The sequence below is a fragment of the Anas acuta genome, chromosome 13 (genome assembly GCF_963932015.1).
Source record: "Anas acuta chromosome 13, bAnaAcu1.1, whole genome shotgun sequence".
Lineage (NCBI taxonomy): Eukaryota > Metazoa > Chordata > Aves > Anseriformes > Anatidae > Anas > Anas acuta.
Window position 1 is genome coordinate 11,302,910 of NC_088991.1, and position 18,602 is coordinate 11,321,511.

At 53.2% G+C, this 18,602-nt stretch overlaps 1 long non-coding RNA gene across 2 annotated transcripts; it reads right to left on the reverse strand.

The window, feature by feature from the left end:
• Positions 1 to 1,184: 1,184 nt before the first annotated feature.
• LOC137863792 (uncharacterized) lies at positions 1,185 to 18,602 on the reverse strand. 2 transcript variants are annotated; one of them, XR_011101145.1, is made up of 4 exons: positions 18,174 to 18,602; positions 16,510 to 16,821; positions 6,561 to 6,637; positions 1,185 to 5,170 (listed from the first exon to the last, which is right to left on the reverse strand). It is a non-coding gene; the product is annotated as an uncharacterized lncRNA (long non-coding RNA). The 2 variants fall into 2 exon arrangements; XR_011101144.1 differs by lacking the exons at positions 16,510 to 16,821; positions 18,174 to 18,602 and adding an exon at positions 15,908 to 16,477.

An 18,602-nucleotide genomic window follows, 5' to 3' on the forward strand; every position in this document is an offset into this window, starting at 1 on the left:
ACCTTTGCACGGGGCAGCGGTAAGGCAGGCGACCATATGCTCCAGCACGGGGGACAACGAGCCACTCGCTGCGATTAGCAGTGCCGTGATGAACCGTTGTCATGACTGATGGCACGAGTACTCTGGGGGAGCGGGGAAGGAGCAGATTTTCACAGCAGATAAGGCCTAATGAGCAGAGAAATAACCTCAGCGTGCTGTGGGAGATTTACAGAGCTCCGACAGACATGTCCAGCCTTGCAAGGAAGGAAACAGTTCATTGCAAGCAAGAGCTGGGGCAGAACAGCCAGGGGTGTGAGAAAGAACACTTTTCCCTGGGTTTGGGAGTGGGGGAAGAAGCAAACCCTTGCATGGAGGAGTGGAAGTGAAGGAGGATGCTGCAGGGCAGGACGGGTGCGTTGGGAGCGGGATGGGGTCTCCAGGTCTGGCCAGGCACCGCAGCCACCCTGCTGCAGGGAGAGCAAGAAAACCGTGCAGTTAAAACACATCCACACAGCACCCAGACCACCTTACAGAGGGGAAACCAAGGCACGGAGAGATACAAAGCCAAGCAGTCATCCCTCCAGGGCACGGCACCCTTGTGCTGGGGAAAAAGGAAACTTCAAACCTCAATGTTGGCCTTTGCGCCTTGCGAGCCCTTTCCCAACAGGAACCTGTGTTGCCTATTACTGGCTCAAGTGCACGGCACAGCCGTCCCCACCGCCTCAGGGGAGCTTCGCCATGGGAACTGCTGCCGAGCCACCTTGGATTAGAAGTTACTACAGCTCTGCCAGGAAGCCTGCCCCGTGCTTTCTATTTTTAGCTGCAGGCAGACCTATTCATATCAGTCACTGCTGAAACACGGGTCTTTACGCACACATTTGGTGCAGTAATTCAGGGCCGTGAAGTCAGTTCCTCGGCTTTGAGCACAGCTCACCGAGATAAATAATAAACCTACGAGCCGAGTGCTCCCCAGCCCGGGGGCGATGCAGGGGGGGAGCAGGGCTGCACATCGCTGAAGGTGCTCCCATCACACACATTTCTTCCACGGGATCACACCACTGCTTACGTGCGGAGTGAGGCACAGGTCTGAATGTGATTTACCAGCTCAGGGCCGTAAACTGCAAGGGAAGCAGGAGAAATGGGATGAGAGACAGGACGGGTCCTGAGGGAAGCATAAAGAGATTCACAAGGCTCCAAACTGGTGGTTGTTTTCCTGCTTTTTAATTATTTCATCTTAAAATGCTTTTAGAAGGGAAGTGCTTCATTTGTGCTTAACACAGTAGAAGTGAAAAAGATGTCTGCTTTTACAGCTATTCACTGTAAAAATATGGAGAGCAAATCTCAGAGGTCCGCAATAAGTCAGAGTTTCTTGAGTAAACCAAGGCAGGGAGAAGATGAACGCGCCTGGTGCTGGAGCTCCCAGTCAGCCAGCCCTCGTTCTGATGATGCTTTATTGTGCTTCCCCCTTTCACATGCACGATAGCACTTGCCAAATCTAGGCAGGTAACATGATTTTAAAAAATTAAGAAGCCTTCAGCAGTGAGACTGCACACCTCCTTCCCAAGAACACTGCCTCTGCCCACCATCTCCTTGCCCTCTGCCAGGGGAGGGGCTGCAGAGCCCCCAAAAAACAGTGGCACCCACATCCCTCCACTGAGGGGGTGCTCCCCAAAAACTGTCCCTATTTCTTCCTATATAGCTTTCTGCTTCTCTACCTTCTTCTCACCCTGCATGGGACATCTCACCCTCTGAGCCCCTGGGCACATCGCCATGGGCAGGCAGTCACTGCAGGAGCACCGGGTTAAGCAGCACGGCACCCCACGCCTCCCAGGGCAGAGCCCTCAAGTCAAGAAGCCTCTGAGTGAAAATCTACAGGTATTCATAATTAACATCCTCAATTCATAATTAACGTGCTGAAACTCTCAACAGGTCTAGAAGCCCCTGCAGAGCCAGGGGCCGCAGCCCTGGTGCAAACCTGTGCTCCTGCTCTGGGGGAAATGCGAGAAGCCCTGTGAAGGGGAATGGGGCAACACCGACTCCAAATCCCCATATTTACGGTGCTGACTTCTCTGCAGCTGCCTTGCAGCTGGTGACAAGATGCTGGTTAGCAGCGTCTCTCCTTCTCTTCCCCAATTGTTTTCTGAGTGACAAACCAGAACATGTAAGTACTCCCATGAGCTCCTAACTATAACTCTGTACTTGGGGAGATTTAATCAAGAAATCTTCTGTCTGATTTGATTCAATTTTTGCAGAAAATGTTACCTGGAACTTGCTAGCTATTTTGGGGCTGAAACGGGCTTTCTTGTTACACTTTTACAAAGGAAACCTGAGCATGTTGCTCAGCCCAGAGAGAGCTCTTCACCCTGCAGTGCCCTGGGAGGAGGAGAGCCCCAGCCAGAAATCACCCATCACCCAGCCGACAGGCATTTACGTGGTCCATCCCTGCAGATCTAACCCTACCACTTTCCACGTGAAGGAAACACTGCCTAAAACAGCTCGTTGGGACTCATCCTACCTGGCCGTGCTGCCAGCTCGCTGCTGGCTGTAGCAGGCGAGAGCCTGAGGCACTTTTCTGCGGGGTCCTGCAGTCAGAGAGGAGGCAGGAGGGGGTCCCCTGCTTGCACAGCCAGCCCCATCCCCACTGGGGCCCTGGGGCACTCAGCATGGGAATCGCTGCCAGCAGCCCCAGCCCTGCTGACCCGAGGTGTGAGCAGAGCAGATGGGACAAACGGACAAACTCTCCTCCCATCCGCGCGTTTTCCAGGAGGAGCACTGGCAAATAAATGGACAAAAAAAGCCCTAAAGCAAAACAAGAAGGAGTGTGAGCGTATTAAGTCTTTTTCCATCCCCGGTTTATGCTTCAGCTGCTACCTTGAGACCGGCACAGAAAGCAACGTGCCGTTTGCTTCACGCAGCTCCTGGGACCTGCGTGGCACACTTTCTGCTTGGGTACCTTCACTTCTGAAGGCCATTAGACAGGGTAATTTCACCAGTTCCTGAGCAAATGCCTGGAGGGGTCTTTGCAAAGCCAGTTCAGCACGGCTGAAATATGGAGGAAATGTTCGTTTGAATCCTAAAGAGAAATGTAATGACTGCTTTGTAGTAAAGCGCATTAAAATCAGGCCCATTTTGGCTGATCGAGGCACGATCTCATCAGCACTCTCCAAGAAGAAATACTTCTGATCCAGCCAGTGAGTTTAACACCTTTACAGAAGAGTTTTCATCAGCTGACAACACCCAATTTGGGAAGAATTAGCTCACAGCATCGTTCAATCTCAGAGTATAAAAACAAGTGCATTTAATCTCTTTTTTCTTTTTTGTTTTGTTTGTTTTTGGGAGAGGTACTTGCAGTTTGATGGGGCCGGCTCCGCTGAGATGCCATCTGGCTGAACTCCCCAGCAGAGGTTTGCCCTGCCGATTCCCTTCGCTGGGGGCTGTGACCTGCTTGCTCACTGGCACATTGGTGCAAACAACTGCTGGTGCAGGTGCTGTGTCCTTAGCAGGGTGGCCAGGAGTGAAATGAGACCTTGGTAACACTGCGTGGGCAGCTGGAATGAGCCCCTGGAAAGGCAGCAGCATGGCCCTGAGGCACCCAAGCCCACCAATACACCACAGAGGGCAAGGACATAGAGCAACCTTTTTGGGGAATGAGCACCAGGGCAAAATCATACCTTGCAAAGGCTTCTTTCCTCTTGCCCTGTCTCATTCCAGACCATAACACTGCCACCTGTACCGAAAGACAACATTGTAGGTAGGAGATGGTAGCAGACTGTTAGAAGCTGGTTTGGCAACATGCAGGCTTGTGAACACCCAACTGCATTTTGTTAGGGTTTGGTGGTCTTAGTCATTAAAAGGAGGGAGGCAGGACTTCCACCGGGACAAGCACGCAAAAGGTGCTTGTGGAGCAGGCTGCTGTTACACAGAATGCGTCAGCAAAGGGAAGGAAACGGCGAGCTGTCAGCCCTCCCCAGCGCTGCTGGATGCAGGCACAGCCTCAGCCTTGGCAGCTGCAAGCACTTGCCTGTGCTCATCTGTGGTTGTGTTCCTGTGTGGGATGGTATAGAGATGTTAGGCTATCAAGGGATTATGTATTAGCAAGCATTTGCCCTGAAACATGCTCGTGCTCCTGCAGAAACATATGCTGGCAGAGCAAGAAACAAACCCCAAGAAACGCAGCTCCCTCTGGCCGCGTGCCGGAGCACGGGGCTGCCTCCTGCGGGGCTCTCCCCGGTGCTGGGTGGCTGTCCCTGGGCACAGCACCCCTGTGTGTGCCATCGGCACGGCGAGGGGGAGCTGGAGCAGGGGTCCCTGCGGATGAACCTGTTCAGAAGGCAGGCACGGTGCCAGTATGTGGGATCGGGGGAAACTCAAAACCTCAGCTGGTCCCCTCCAGGAAGGAGGTTCCTGCACCGTCTGCCCCAGGCTGATCCTAAGAAGCCCAATATTTGTCAGTGAGGAGCAAATGAGGAAAAAGGACTTAGCTCCTGGCTTCCACCTCCTCTCCCAGGTACCAGTGCCATGCCACAACCATTCACCATTTCGGCATCCCGACAGGGAGGGGGTGTTTATAGGGATGTTATAGGGATGTATTCTGCTCCCACACTCTGCTCCAAACGCAGCACTGCAGCTGATTTCCCTTCAGTGATTCCCACCTGGTGTCCCCTGGTGTTTAGGGACATGAGCTGCTTCATCTACATGATTTTTTCATCCCTAGCACTGACAATCCTCTGATACTGCTTGGGTTTTGTTGTTGTTGCTGTTGTTTTCAAACTAATCAGAGCCCTGGTGTTGTTTCTCATATCAAAAGTTCCCAGTCAATCTGATTTTCAGAAAACATAGCGTGTCTGGGGAGAAACCTGTAAAATATGGAGCAAGCTCTCCATTTGCATCCAAATGTTGAAAAACCTCGTTGCTCCTCTATGATACATCATATCAGTGCTACTCCTGCCATGAAATATTCATGGCCATTTATTATGATGTGCTTTATTATCCCTGTAAAACTCTCCAGTGATCAGTGTCTCTGTTTGCCCAGCCTCCAGCCTGGATCGCTGCTCCTGTCCCTCCCTCAGTGCCAGCAGGGGCTGGATTCATCCCCGTCCCCATCAGCTTTAAGGCTGGTCCTGCTGCATGCCGGGGGCTCTGGGCATCCTGGCTGCTGTGGCATCAGGAGGGAGACCAGGACACACTCTGCCTGCAGTAAGTTAAAGGAAAGGAATAAAATTCAAACCAAGATTGACACCCTGAGCCCGGTGTGACAGTGAATGAAATGGCTTTGCAGCTCCTGCCTGCGTTGGGCCGGCAGCAGGGAGTGCAGCAGGTCTCGCTACCCCTGCACCCACCGTGCGATGCTAAAAAAATAAAAAATAAAGGGAAACACTCCATCAGGACAGTTCTCAAATGGTTTATGGCAACTGCTAGACTCATTTTATCATTATCTGCTAGATGCTTTTCAAATGGGTGTCTCTCCAGTTCCTCCCACCCCCTTGCAGGGTCTGGTGCCGGGAGAGCGGCACTGAATCGCTCACACCCACCAAGCTGCCCCCGGCAATAAAGCAGAGGCAAAGGCTGAACCCAGAGGGAAGGTGGGGGAAAGGCAGGGACAGTTTCTGGAGCAGATGCAGTTTGTGATTCAGAGCAGCCCTTTATAGCAGGACACTTTATAAGAGTCCCATTCTGCGAACCTTTTATTCTTCCTGCAAGAGCTTGCTAGACCTGCCTTTTACGTGCAGAGGGGAGTAAAAAAGATCTACAAGGATGCTGAGAGCTCTGCTTTCATAGAGGCTGCAAAGCTGGATCTCAGTGGGGTGACCTTGATACAACCTCTTGCTTCAAACCCAGCAAACAGTTCTGCGTCAAGCAAACTGCTGCAAGAGGACTCGGGCTCCCCGCTTGCCAGCATCCTGGCACTGCTTTTCCCCAGAGCAGCGCCTTCCAAAAGCGAGCTGCATCAGCCTCAGAAAAATAAATAAATCTACTTTCCACATCATTTCATCTTCTGATAACAGTAATGAACTCAGTCCAAGGCATTACTGGGAATTAATGACTGGCTGCCTCCTGACTCACCAGCTCGTCCCATGATCGCATAAATTCCGAGGAGCCGTTATGAACCACGCATCAAAGAGGAAGCCGAAAATAAAGCAATTGAGCAAAGCCCTGGGATAGATATACAACATGCCAGTCCCACCTGGAAGCCTGAGAATTGAGATGGGCTCCGAGAGGCACGTGCTTGCTCTGCCCACATGGGGACGGGACCCCACCAGCAGCTGCAGGGCAGCTGGGGCTCCCATGCGACACATATCCAAGCTGCGTCACTTTCCCAAAATGAGTTGAAAGCAGCAGACATCGCCCTTAGAGAACCGCTCCTCTGGCTAATTAAACTCACATCGCATGCTTTACCTTTAACCTTTCTTTGTGGCCAGCTCTCCGGTTTCACCGTGCTCTTGTCTGAGAGATTAAAGAGCCTCCCAGAGGCTCCCCCTGGATGTGGGTACTTCTGGACCATTATCACATCACCTCTAACCTTCTCTTAATAAACTAAAAGAAGATGCCTCATTACTGAAATTAAGCTTTGCAGCTCGTACCTGCTTGGCAATTGGAAAGCTGGGTACCTCCCGTACGCAAGGTCACTCGGACTTGTCCTTCCACCTCACAGGGCTCTCTGCGGGGAGAAGAAGAGTTAACAAAATTGACAAATGCTTGTTTAAATACCTAGATTTCTTGCTTTCCTAGTTGCAAATGTAAATTTGGATGTCACTAGCTCCAGTAATTAGATTTAATGACTAAAGAGCATTCGGAGATTATGCAATTCATGAAGTTCTCCATCAGAAAGGACAGATTAGATTTGCTGCTCTTTTTGAAAATATGAGTTATTGTCATCATCTTTGCTTTGAACATATCAATCCTGGCTGCTTGTCTCAAGAAATTTAACAAAATTAATACGTCATTTTGTTACCATTTTTTAAGTACAGTCCATGTGCAGGTCATGTACCAGAGCATTCAGCTGGCTGAAGAGGCAGGCAGAGGTATGGCTGATAACAGAATACATTTTAATTTGGAAAAAAAATACAGCTGTTACATTAAACCAAAAGGCTGAGCAGACCCACTCCAGCCCATAGCCGCATTCATTTACTGTTGGGGCTCACTGCTGCTGGAGTCACACACCCAAACTACTCAGGCTCCAAGGACAATCACTGTGAAATACAGCCCAGTGCAGCAAAGAGACTTGTCTTGTGATAGATGATCCCCAGGCGGAACTAGCACCACGCTCCAGGTGCTTGAGAAGACAAGCCCTGAAAAACAATCCTGCACTAGAGATGTGTCCTTCTGCTCTGCCAGGCACCGGCCCTGCCCTTGGGACCCTTGGGGCAGAGTGGGACACGTGGGGGTCCTGGGACAGCAGTCATCCCGCATTGGGAGCCAGGCCACAGATGCTGCAGAGGCATCTCTCACTAGCCCAGTAGCTGCGTCCCTCCAGGTCTTTAATTAAGGCAGCTTGGGCTTCCCAAGCCGTAGGGTGTGAAAACAGCACCTCGTAAAAATGTCCCAGCCCCAATAACACTTCTAAATCAGCTTCTTGGGACGCAGCCGTAACAAGCCACATGGAGAAGCCACAGCAGCAAGGGGAAGGTTTTACTGGCTCTTAATTACGAGGTTTGGCACCAGTGTCTGCAGCTGGTGCTCTGGAAAACAGCGAGGAGGAGCGCTCCGGCACCGTGCCGCCGCCTGCGGCAGCTCCCCATGCTCCTGCACCTGGAAGGAAGGACCGAGGGCCCAGGTCCCCAAGAATTTGGGTGGGATGGACGTGCACCCACCTCTGGGGCAGATGGGCTGTTACACCACAGAGCACACATCGCAGGCTCCGTGCACCAAACGTATTTCACACAAAGCTGTGTGTGTGTTGGCATGTCTAGGGCTGCACACTGCAGAGATGGGGACTGGTGGGGTCCCTGAGAAGCTGGATGAGACCCGTCCCAGCACACAGCCACCCTGCTCTGCCTTTTTCCCTCCAGAAACTCACTCCTTCATCCCCTGGGTAACACATGGGCGCAGATGCTGCAACACCAGCATCCCAGTGTTAGCTCTCCAAAGCCCCACAAGCCAGCAGCGTCGGCTTTTTCTCTATCAGACCTCTGATATTTTCCTGGTGGTGACCTGCGTGTAATTAACTGAAACCTCCTGACAGGCCGGCCTCTCCCAGGTTCCTCGCTGAGACCCTCTGAGAAAGGCCCCGCAGGTCAGCAGACTAAAAGCTGCTGATGTGAACAAGTCCCCAGACGGCGAACCTCACGATTAAGAGCTCTTTAACCCAGCTGAATCCCTGCCTGCAGGATCAAAAGCTGCAGCTGGAAGGCTGGATGCGTTCAGAAAGACATGGTTAATTGTGAGAGCAATTAGCCTCTGCGAGAATTCACCAAGTACGTGACAGATTCTCTGTGCCTGGAAGTGTTTAAACCTCAGAGGAGATCCTTCCGAAAGATACGGCTGTGTTCAGCCGGGGTGGAAGGGCCTGATACAGAAACGGCCCGCTTTGTGCAAGAAGCCAGAAGAGACGAACAGAATGGTCCTTTGAGCTGGAAAATCTCTAAAATCTATGAAACTATTAATAGGGTGAGACGTTTCCAGTGGGTTTGACAGCTAGATGACAAATCTGTGTTAAATTCCACAGGATCCAAAGAAACTCTGCTCAGCCTCGTTTTCTGATATCCTCCAAGGGCTTTCCCAATAGGGGATTTTAGTTTTCTATTTTTTAGCTTCAAAATGTTCTTCTGAACTGGAAAACTTCTGCAGCTCCACTCCACTTACCTCCTTCTGCTGCTCCATCCTCTCCTGTGTCCCAGCAAATATGTGGGCAAACCCCCCGGAGACGTGGCAGCAGGGAGCTGCTGTAGGAGCTGCCCTCCTACCCATGACACAGTCCTCCCAGGAGTTCCTCTTGGCCACTCTTGCATCTAAGATTTTATTTCGTTCCTGTGAATGTCACAGATGAAAGCCCCAGGAGCTCTGTTGTGCTGCCCACCAGCTGTGGAGCCACCCACCACATCAGCCCCCTGTGAGCATCTTCGGTTCCCCTTGCAGGTGCTGTTGCCCACCCAAGCCACCGACAGACCTCTCCTGCTCACCTCTGTGGTTTCTGCAAGCCACCATCACACCTCAATGTCCAGATCAGTCAAATTTGGAGAAGGAGGTCTAAAGGATATCAACATCCCCCCTGTGTGATGAGCATGGGTGGCTGGGCAGAGGGAGGAGATCCTACCTTGCACTTTCCCATCTCCAAGCCAGGGCACAACCACATTTGCAGACCCTGGAGAATCCCCCTGGCTTGCACGTGTTCTGCTGCTCCCAGAACAGCTTGGTTTAGCATCCCTTTTAACTGCTCTGCAGCTTCATCCTCCCAAATTCAGCGGGGTGCTGCAGCTCTCGGTGTCTGCTGCTGGGGCCGTGCTTCTCATGCTGCCTGCTCTCTCATCCGCCTTGAACAGTACAAGCAGTCGTGAGGCACAGTACATGATGCAAATGATTAAGAATTAATAACTGCTTCTCAGACCAATCATTTCAGCCACGACTACTGAGAGTTTATTATTTTATATGTATGTTTTGAGCAATATGACAGATAATTGAAAATGTAGTATTACTCCCAGTTGTTCATCATCTCCAGTGAACTTACACACACACCCCCAAACATAAAAAAACCTCGTTTCAGAATGCTGCATCCTCCCCTCGCCTTCCTTTGCCGTGCTTGCTTAGCAGGGAAGTTCTTCAGGGAAGTCTGACTTACAAGCTTATGCTGTGCCAAGATAACAGCCAAAAGGCGTAACGGGAAGGAGACTGACAATGCCTTGTTTGCTGGCAAGGAGACTGCACTCGTGTGCGATCACACCTGCTCCTTCAGCAAGGTCTGGGAGGGGAAAGCAAAACCAAACCAAAACACCGTCCCTGTATGAGCAGGTATAACCAGGAGTATACAAGCACTAAAAATGAGAGTAAGCCTGAAGCATGGCAAGACTGGCAGGGAAGAACGGTAAGTTAAAGATGTGCCAGCCACTGCCTGAGCAAAGGAAACCACAGAGCAAATACTCAGAGAGACCCTGCAGAGGTTAGTGGGGTGCTGCAAGTCTGTTGGGGGTCACGGATCAGGAACCAGAGGATTTCCTTGTGGGTATTTCTTCAGTAGGAAACAGCACCTGAAAATGGAAGAAATGCATGAAAAGCTGGGCAGGTTCACCAATAATAACAACAAGAACAATAATAATAATGTTTAGGATGTGGAAAGTAGAAGCAGGCAGACTCTGAAGCCCTGAATTCTGGTAAGACTTCCTGAAAGGCTTGAAAACAGCACCCTGTACTGAGGAAATCTGCTCCCTTATGAGGCTGCCAGTCCTTCAGAAAGCAAAGAGGTTAACAAAACAGAGGCAGGAGAGATTAAAAGGTTTTCTGCACTTTTGCATCATTTAAATGTGTGCAGGGGACTGCATTCTTCCAGAAGTCCCACTTGGCAGAAGGAAAATAAAAACCACTTGGAGGATTTAACCCAGCAGTCCCCAGTTCAATGCATATTTATAATGTGAAGTTTGTATAAGGCTGTAGAAAGCTTGGGAAAAAGAATACACAAACAGCAACCAATTTACTGGAAGAGGAGTAATTGGCAGAAGGATCCCAGGCTTGTTTAAACCCTGGACATGCCTTTTGAAGATTTCTCTCTTCCTTCTCACAAAAGGGGCTTCCCTTTGTGCTCATCCTCCATGCACAATTCAATGCGTCACAGGGTGGGCAATGATGGCAAAGGGCTCTCTGTGGCACAGGGCAGGATTTCAAAAGCGTGCTGGCAAGGAAGATGCAATCTGGTGCCTGAGGATCGGCAAAATCTGAGAGATCTCCAAGCAGCATCAGGGCTCAAGGTTCTCAGACGGGTCTGATCGCTGCCTGGGGGAGCAATCAGCACCTGCTATTCTCTGTCCCCAGCCATCCTCATGATGGTCCAAAGCCTTTGGAGAAGAGGCCCTCTGCTAGTCCTGGGTTTTCCCCAGTGCCTTCTCTGTGCAGACAGTCACCACCCAGAGGGGGCTGTCACTGCCCATCTCCTCTTCCTCCTTCCTTCCTCGCCTGCAGATGGCAAAGCACGGAGCTGCCAGGCAGAAGCTTGCCTTGCCTACTAGCCCAGCCAGCGGTGCTGCCCTCTGGAAACCTTGCCTTCCTCCTGCAGGAGATGTGTTTTGTCAGAGTTTCTCTCCCTCATTTCATAGGATCAGTTCCTGCCCCAAGGAAGAGCAGAGAGGAGAGCTGAGCACCAAGACACAGTGGTCCAGAAGTGAGAAAACCACACACACAGAGCTTCCTGCATGCTCAGGATGCAGCTATGCTGCTGGTTGTTCCTTGCTAACATTGTCCCCTCTTGCCACCTGATTTCCTGGCCCTGATAGCCCTTGCAAGCTGCCCAGGGCCCAGATGTGCTGTTCCCAGACCCTAAAAAGTGCAAACACCTTTCCTTTCCTCTCCTTCCCCCTTGTGCCTCCTTCTCTTGGCTCCTACATGGTACTGAGCACAACCAGGAGTCTGCAGGGGGGGCAGGCTGCAGCTGGTACAAATCAACGCAGCATCCCTGATTCAGAGTGACCAAGCATCTGATACGAGTCCTCCTGCATCAACAGCATGTTCCTGGGGACTACAGGCACTGCAGAGGAGGAGGCTGCACAGAAGGACCCTACCATCACTTTCCATCTCTCATCCCTCTCCATGCAACACATGCCCCGGAGCCCCAGTGGCAGCCAGCCTTGCCCAGTGCTCCCAGCCACCTCGAGGACAGGGTCTGGTCGGGCAGAGGGAGAGGCAGAGGTGGCACCCTGCCCTGGCAGAAGCACAGCACCCTGTCCCAAAGGCAGCAAGAGATCTGGGACCAAAGGAGCCTGGAGAAAACCACGGTGAAGGCTGTGTCCATCCATCCACTGCAGTGTTGTTTCCATGTCCATCTGCCTGTCTGCTCTCTCTCTGGGCCAGCCAGTGCTGAGATTGCAGGAAAACGTGAAATTTCACATGTGCTAAGTGACATCTGTAATCCAGGGCTTTCCCCAGCAGATCCTCCTCACCCTTCTCCTCCTGCAGGAACAAGGGGGGTGGTGGAGGTCAGGCCTTTCAAGCCAGAGGACGGTAAATCCGTGTAGCACTCACTCCATTGTCCAAAGATTCATGGCTTTGTTCTCTGAAGGTCAGCTCCGTTTGTTCTAGTCAATTAAGGCTAATCTATGGCTTCTCCCTCTGCTCCTTCCCTGTCCGTATGCTCCTTGTCTGCAGGAGACCATTGGTCACAGGAAAGCTGGAGATGCTCAGAGTCCCTGAGAGCCACAGCAGGAGGAGGCAGATAGCTCTTCATCTCACGAGGGGCTCCCGGGGACCCCAGAAAAGCTGGAGACTGGCAGAGAAGAAAATCCCAGTGGTGTAAAGGCCCAGGAACCACCTGCAGCCTGGGGACAGACGAGGGTCCCTGCTGCAGCAGGTCCGTCTGCCCCTGTAGGGCAGGGACCAGGAACTGGGGCACATTCTCCATCCACGTTTTCCATAGGAGAAGGTGGAAGGGTTCCTCTCCTCTCAGCCCTGGTTGTCCTTGTTTGCTTTGTCAGCCAGCTTTGTTTGTCTGCCTTGTTTCTGAGCAGCCCTCGGGGCTGTGTTTTGGAGAGAGGGTTTCATCAGGCAAAAGTAAGGTACAAAGATGAGTTAATGAGAACGATTATTCAGTGACAGCTGCTGCCGCTCACCTCCTAACAAGCGTAAGGCACAGCCTTGCAAAAACAAGGCTTTCTCTGATGATTATGTGCAGGGGGATTAACTTAGGAAACTTTGCTTAAGACCTGCAGTGATCTTATTGAAAATCTAGTCGATGAGCAGACAACTACGGGGGAAAAACACCTTGTTTGGAGTGCAGCTGCTGGGAGCAGAGAGAGCCCGAGGCTGGGCTCGAGGCAGACAGGAGATGTGCAGTCCTTGTGCTGCCATCCCGGGTTTGCACACCCTCATCCCCAGCACACACCGCTGAAGGCGATGGCCCACCTGGGGCTCGGCAAGGCAGAGCCCACTTCCAGAAGCATTTTCTCCCCTGACTGCTGCAGCTCACAGATCAAGCCCTCGGTCTCACACCCAAACTTCCCCTGCCACGAGCTCCCGCGATGAACACGGGCTGTTTCTCACCGCAGACAGTCCCCTCGATGACTACAGTCAGCTCCGCTAATGATTATAGATGTGTTCATGCCCGAGAACTACTCTTCATCAGCTTCTCCACACAGGCATGAAATGCCCAAGCCTGGCACGTAACGCCTGCCATTTAGTGTCCCCATCAAGCCACAGGGGAACCAAATGGAGTGGAAAACTGGCCCAGGATCCACGCTTTCCTTCCAAACTGGCACCCCCTGAATGCAGGACTCCTCTTCTCCTCCTGCCTTCCCCACCAGCCCCCTGCCCAAGCTGGGTGAGCAGCAGTGCCTGGCGCGAGTGCCTCAATCTGTGCTGCTGGGGCGTTGTGCACAGAGCAGGACCTGGTCCCTGGGGTCTCTGCCCTGTTAGTCCTGGTGCCAGCCTCAGCTCCGGCCGGACCCAGCATGGCAGCCCATCAGACAGATGGCGAGCGAGCCCTGCTCCATCTCCCGGGGCTGTTTGGCCACTCCAGAGAGCTGCCCTGGCCAAGCCCAGTTTGGCTGGCAGGTGCCCGTGCCCCAAATGGAAATGTTTTGGCAGGGTGGGAAGAGAGAGGCTGTGTGGATGAGACCGCGGTCCCCATCCAGGCCAGGGAGGAAGGCTTCCCCCACACAGCTCCTGGGCCTTCCTCACCTGGGCACATCAATCCCAGTGCCCAGCAGCTCTTCCCTCGCTGGCTCCCATCCCTGCTCCGTTTCAGGCATCGGTGGCCCCACGCTGGCCACCAGCACTGGCCCTGCTCCCTGGGCAGCATCCCCAAAGCAGCGGCCACAGCTCTCCGTGCTTTCCCCACCATTCCCTCCGTGAAGCCCTCCTGCTTGATTCATGCTTGTTCCACCTCCCCCTGCTGACCCCTCAGCGCCGGGGTCTGTTAGCAGTCAGTGCTAATCAGCTCCTGCCACCATCCCTTCCTCCTGACGCTCACACAGCAGCTGCCCCGTGTCAGCCGCATCAGCAACGCTGATTTTCCAGAGCTGGCTCTTAGGGACCTGCAGGGGTCTTATGGCCACCTCTAAACACCAGTCCCTGCAAACCACCATCACTCTTCCCTTACACAAACCTCGAATACATCCTCTGCCATAAAACTCCCATACTCGTCCATGCTGCTTTGCTTCCCAGGGAAAGGCAGGAGCAGGGTTACCGTCCTCTAATGGGGTGAGGAAACCACTGTGGGCTCTCCACAAACCCCAACCCAACCTTCATCAGCCCGCACTGAGGGCCAGAGGTCTGCAAAAATCAATGCTCTTAAAATGAAATAAGAAACCTTGACAAACTTTTATTTGCCTTCTCCGCTCACAGGCAATTAGAGGAGTAGAACATAAGGTCTGATTTTATGTGATTTTTTTTTCCTTTTCTTTCTTTTTCCAGTTTGTAGCTCTTGTACCACAGAAATGCATCTTGCATGATAACTATATACAGGAAGAACCCTCACGGCATAAGAAGTCCAATCAATACCACCGGGCAGCTGGAGCCAAAAACATGACAGAAACGAGCTGGGAATTGGAAGAAAGTAACAGACACCATTCAAACCCCCAGGGAGCGATGAAGGGCCAAAGCGTGCCCTGCCTGGCTGAGCAGCCCCGGCCTGATGGGGTTCATGAGATCGGTGCCTGGGAGAGGAGAACTCGTGGCCACCAGGCGCCGTGGTGTGGGGGAGTGATGGGCAACAGCAGGGGGAATCGCCCCGGTGCTGCTCCTGCTCCTGCAGAGTTTGTGCTGCCATCGGAGAAACGAGAGGGAGGGAGATGCCCAGAGATGGAGGGTGAGAGCAGAAACTGCACCTGGAAATGGGGGAAATCTCTGGGGGATAGGGGTGGTGGGAGCCAGGGAGCAGGGGAGGTCCCCGCCACCGCAGACAGAGCCCGGGCGCTGTGTGGGAGATGGCAGCAGCCCGCCCCAAAGAGGATATGGGAAGGATTTATGAGCACAGCTATAATGAAAGCCAGTTATCCGTGACCATCTTAAATCTTGTCAGGGGGAGGATGAGAGGGGCCATCTCCGGTGTGCAGACGGGAAGATTTAACGCTGTTGTTCCGCAGCATGGGCACGGAACAAGCCCCCCGCTCAGGCTCTCGGGGCCGAGCACTGGGTGCTGAGCTCCAGCCCAGCTCCCACAGCCCTCACTAACTGCAGCACTGCCAGCCTGCTCTGCTGCTGCTCGTCCCGGCCATGGGAAGGAGGAAACCTCCTGTTTCTTCCCTGCCCTGCAGCCTGCTCCCCTCGGCAGCACGAGGGGCACGAAGCAGCTGCCCCCTCATCAGGGAGCAAAGCCAGCACCGGGGTGCACTCACCCCACACGGACCTTCCCCGCTGCCCCAGCCCAGTCCTTGCAGCCCCACCAGCTCCAGCCAGGGGATGGTGTTTCAGCCAGGGACACCAAGGCACAAGAGGACAGGGGAAGAGCAGCACGGCCAGCACAGCCCCCGTGTGTCTGGTGCCCAGCCGCAGGAGCTGCCCGCGTCCCCCTCTGCCTAGCAGCCGAGCTGCGCTCTCCCGGCAGGGAAGGAAATCAGGTAAGCCATGTCTACGAGCACATATGGAGGGGCTGGGACGCTGCCCAAGCTTCAGCTCAAAAAAAAAGTGCACATCTCATGGTATAAATATTTTGGTTTGCCTCCTCCTCTCCAGCCCACAAGCTCCAGCACAGAAACCACAACAGCAGCCCTCAGCGCAGCCGTCTTGGCACTCGCTTCCCTCCGATCCCCACAGCCACCACCGTCTGCCGCGACAAAAGCCTGTGCAGCCTCACCTGGGTGCGTGATATCACCCCAACCCCCTGAGTGACCCCCTGCTGCAGAGATGCTCCTGGCAGCATGGATGGCTGGGGGGCAGCTTCTGGCCCCAGGAAGGTGCAGCTCACGGAGCTGTTTGGCTCTTTTCATTCCCTCCTGAGCAAAGAGCCGAGCCCACTCCCTTTCCTGTTAGGACGGGAGCTGTCTTCATTAACAATCAGAGCATCTGCAGCTGTGTCCTGCCATGGCTGAATGTGATGCCACCTCCCAGCGATTTGCTCCTCAGTGGCAGCCACAGAAGTTTCTCTAAAGGCTCAGGGAGGTGGGATAAGAATCTGGTGGTTTGGGGATACATTAATTTGATTCCGATGGGAAGGAGAGGACTTCCCTCAGGGGCTTTCTCCACTGATTCCTGTGGAACAAGAGAAAGAGAAGGACTGCATCTAATGAAAAATATATATTAAAAGCAATTTTTCACCAGCTTAATGGTTCTTGCTTCTTGAGCCAGCAGGGGAGTGAGGTGGGCTTTGTTGTGAATGCACCCAGGCGGTGCCTCCCCCTGTGTACACCCCAAAGCCACACACCCAGTGCAAAACCGGAGCTGGGGCCCTGCACTTACCTGGGCAAACATTTGTTTTGTGCTCTAATAGCAAGGCAGATGCGCTATTCCCCTGTGTAAACATCCACTCTCCAGACATAAGCACTTCCGAGCTGTGCAGCACTCCTCTGTTCAAACAGCCACTTTCTAGGTGAAATCTGCTGCATCCTCCCGTGTCAACAGAGCCTGCTTGGGGCTGTCCCAGCCTCCTCCAGCCCCCCCGTTTTCTTGGCTGGGAACACTCCAAGGGCGGCTGTTTATCTGTGCAAACACATCCCCTGCACGGGCAGCCTGTGGGGTGCTCTGCTCCTTGCACCCTCTCAGCATATGGGGCTGCAAAACAGTAGGGAGGTGAGCAGCATGGATATAAAAGGAAAAAAAAATAAATAAAAGTGGTTAAAATACATACTTGGTATATATTTTTTACGTATGCAACCGATTGCAGAGGTGGCATCACACAAGGTCCCAGCTGCTGTTGTTTTGCCCTGGAAAACTTGTTGATCATGGCTTTTGCCCCAGCTTAAGGTCTTTGGCAGGACCCAGGATGAGCAGCGGCGTGTGGGTGAGTCCTTCAGCCTACCCTGGGTGCTCGTTTGGACTGCTCAGATATTCTGTGGCTGCCTGCAAGGGGCTGGGGCAGGATTCATGTTCCTGCTGAGATGTAAATGCACAGAATATTGGATGAGCCCCCGGAAAGGCTCAGCACTGGGAAGGAGAAGGCTCCTGCACCTGCTATAGCGCCTAGCCCACCCCATGCCACAGGATGGGGCCACTGCTCTGTACGTAGGGAAACTGAGGCAGGAAAGGTGACATGAGTTGCCCAAGGTCACTCTCACAGTGGTGGCTCAGCCAGAGGGCTGCCCACGTTAAGGGGGGATAACAAAGAGCAGAGAAGGGCTGCTGGGGAGCCAGGGGATGGAGGGCACACGGTATGGCAGGAGTACGGAACAGAGCTCGCTTAGCCTGGATGAAGCAAACTGGCAGTGATGTGATTTTTTTTTTTTCTCTATAAATACATCTGGAGGGTAAACATCAGGGAGGGGAAAAAAAGCTATTTAAGCTGAAGGACAATAGTGGCGCAAGAAAACATCCATATTAATGCCTAAAGGAGCAAAAGAGCAGGTTATGGAGAGAAGGAAAGGAGGGAGACACGGCCTGAAGTAAGGGCAGAGATGCAGGCTGTGCCCACCGCATCCTGCCAGAGGGGGATGCCACCGAGCTGGGGTCCACACGATGCCCACGGGACAAGGTTATATGGCAAGGCAAAGTTAGGCAGTCTTTGGCACCAGGTGGGAAGAAGGAGGGGTGGCTGCTGTCCTGCTCCCCAGCAGAGTGTCTGATCCCTCCTGTCCCTATCCCCCCAGGCTTCCCAGACACACTGGCAAGCTCTGCAAAGAGCCAGGGGACCCCAGGGCCACGCAGGGACCCCAAGGTTTCACCCACCAGCACGGCAGCCCCAGCAGATCCCTCGCGCCCCGCTGCCTGCTTGGCTTAGAGCACAGCCGGGCATTGCTTCCTCACCCCGCTCCCAGGAGCGAGCCGGGATTTCCATAACTGTCAAAAACAAGCCTTTGTTATTAGCCCTGTGAATTATTTATCCTATCATAATTAATGCAGGGCTGTTAGCGACCGTGGCAAAGCTCCTCCGCTCGCCTGCCTGCAAACACCACTCCACTTCTGCTTACCATTTCAGCATTAAATATGCATCAGGACTGATAAACGGCTCCAGATCACTGCGAGCCCACTGGACAAAGTGCCCTGAGCACAGACACCTCCCTGGGGAAGGGCCACACCGGGAGCATTTCCAGGCAGGGCAGGTTCACCCCCTCCACGCCCTCACCTCCATACAGAGACCCCTTCCAGCCCCACTGGGCTGCCCCGGGTACATGAAGAGGGAGCTGGAGTTCAGTTCCCTTCAGTGGCTTCTTGGGGTTTAAACAAATGCCCAGAGAGAAGGAGGGAGATGGGGAGGGAGTGTATCACCTAATTAACGAGAGGAAATGAATAGCTGCTGTGGAGCTGCTGAGCTTTTTCGCTCCTCTGCCAGACCAGCCCTTAGGAAAAGAGATGAAGCAACGCCAGAGCATGAGGCTGCCTCGGACTCGGATGTTTCC